Raw genomic sequence first — 2,934 nt, forward strand, 5'->3', positions numbered from 1 at the left:
CATTCTTTCGAGTCAATTTGGTTAATGGCACGACTATTTTAGAAAAGTCCTAAATAAACTTACGGTAGTAACCTGCCAAACCCAAAAAGCTACGGACTTCAGACGGAGTCTTTGGAGCTTCCCATTTTTCAACTGCTTCTATTTTTACTGGATCTACTTGTACTTCGGYTTCTGAGATAACGTGACCCAAGAATTGAACTTCTCTTAACCAGAACTTACACTTGGACAATTTGGCATACAACTTTTCTTTCTTCAATAATTTTAGTATCAGACGAAGATGTTTTGCGTGTTCTTCTTTAGTTTTAGAGTATATAAGAATATCATCAATAAATACAATAACGAATTTATCAAGATATTCCTTAGATACTCTATTCATCATATCCATAAAAGCTGCGGGCGCATTAGTTAAGCCGAATGACATAACTAAGAATTCGTGATGCCCGTACCTTGTTCTGAATGCTGTTGTGGCAACATCTTCTTCCTTGACCTTGAGCTGATGATACCCTAATCTTAAATCAATCTTTGAGAAATAACTTGCTCCTACCAATTGGTCGAACAAGTCATCAATCCTCGGTAAAGGATACTTGTTTTTAATTGTCAACTTATTCAGTTCACGATAGTCTATACACATTCGCATAATGCGAAGTGCTGAGCCTAATAAATCCCTTATCAGATAAATCTTTCAACTGTGCAACCAGTTCTTTCAATTCAGATGGAGCTAAACGGTACGACGCATTTGCGACTGGTGCAGCCCCTGGTACTAAATCAATTCGAAACTCAATGACTCTATCAGGTGGTAATCCATATAAGTCTTCTAGAAAGACTTCTGGATATTCACTAACAATCGGAATTGATTCTTCTTTTCCCTTTTCTTTCTTCAGATCAATTACATATGCCAAACATCCTTGGCACTTCTTCCGAATACTTTTCTGGGCTTTCATTACTGACAAAATACTGGTATGGTGATTATGACGATCACCATAAATAACAACTGTTCTCTGGTCTGGCAGAATAATTCTGATCATTTTCTGATTACAAACAATACTATCCTGATACTTTGCCAACCAGTCCATACCCACTACTACGTCAAATTCTTTCATTGGCATGAGAAATAACCGGATCGAAAGTTCACAGTCCCCAATAATAATAATACAGTTATTGAACATCAACTACTAACTCATCATCAAGTAGCATAGAATTCAGACATGCAGTTTGAGCAAACAATGGTGACACAAACGAAAAGTTTGCACTAGAGTCAAATAACACCTTAGCACGTATTGAATTCAAAAGGAATGTACCTGTTACTACATCCGGTGAAACCTCAATTTTTTTTTACCATAATGTAACATACCATCTTGTGTTACCTAATACATTATTGGTATTGTAACACCTTGTCCCGCATCAGTAACTATTGGAATTTGTAGCCGTTTATGACTTATGAGTTCTTGGTAGTAGGCTACCAAAGAATTCTCATCATGGGTTTAGTAGTTTGGAGGTTGTCTTGTATGGTTTGCTACTATGTGTTTGAGATATTACACAAAGTGTAGTTGAATGCTCATTAACTGGATTGTTTTCTTGTGTTTATGCAGCAACTTCATAGTGTGTTGAAGGATGTCAATATTACCACATGAAACCACAATCTTTTGGATAGTGCATGAAATCACAATCTTTTTTTACCACAATGTAACACAACATGTTCAACTAAAGCCTACAAATTGTTCTCCACCTCTTCTCGCGCAACCAACAGGATCTTTTGTGTTTTTTTGTTTTGATTTGATGAAATGTAATTTTAGAAGATTAATAGATTTCTAGGGCGCTCAAAATAGTCTCATTAAATTAATTTTTTTTGACCCTTTTGCCCTTATTTACATACTCACATTAAATATTTGAGAGTTAGTTTTGGAATTTCAGTAATTAATTTTTCTTGTATTTTCAACCATTGATTATTAATTTGTGTGGTTAAGATTGGATTTCACGGTTACCACAAACAACTCAGTTCTTCCTTGAAGGGCCCCTACACACACACACACACACACATATATATATATATATATACATACATACACTAGAAGAGTACTCGCGCAATGCAGCGAGATAAATTTCGATTTTAATGTTTAGTTTTTATTCTGTCTCTATCGATATAATATGATTTTATGTGGTTTTGAGAAAGCGATAATGTTTTTATTTTTGAATGAAATATAAATTTGAAGATATCATAGAAATTTGAAAAATAATAAATCAATATTAGTATCAAATTAACTATTTAATAGTTCTTGTTTTTTTTATGTAACTTCTTTAATTCAATTTTTTATTAAAATTTAATTTAAATTTAATAATAAAGTATTTTATTTTTGGTTTAATAATATAATTTTTTATAAAGATAATAATTAAACATTCTGTTATAACTCAATGATTATTTTAATTTTATTTTTGATTTTCTATATTTAAAATGAATGTTTATCTTTAGTTAGTTACATAAATTTAGAAATGAAGATTTAATAAGCTGTATTTATGCAAATTTACTTATAATATTGAGTTTTAAATAATATACATCAATAAATAGTACTTTATGTATAAAAAAAATATTTTTAATTTTTTTTATTAAGTGCTTTATAAGTCATTTTAGAATGGCATGATCCATGTGACTACTCTCAAGTTTTCTGTCTCCTTTGAGGTAACAATTTCAACATATGCTCACCTAGTACAATTTAAGAACACGTTTTTTTTTTCTTCCAAATAAATGTTCATATCTATATAGGAAAAATTTAAGAACAAGAATAACATCGATGAAAAATCTCTCGTAAAATATAGTATATATATATATATATGTATATATATATGTATATCTATATGTAGGGGTAAGATCAAATGTTAACCAAAGTTTTTGTGTTAACTTTGTTAACCGATCTTGGTCATTCAATATTTCAATAAACG

This window comes from Cynara cardunculus, assembly GCF_001531365.2.
Source record: "Cynara cardunculus var. scolymus isolate 2C chromosome LG 5, CcrdV1, whole genome shotgun sequence".
NCBI lineage: Eukaryota > Viridiplantae > Streptophyta > Magnoliopsida > Asterales > Asteraceae > Cynara > Cynara cardunculus.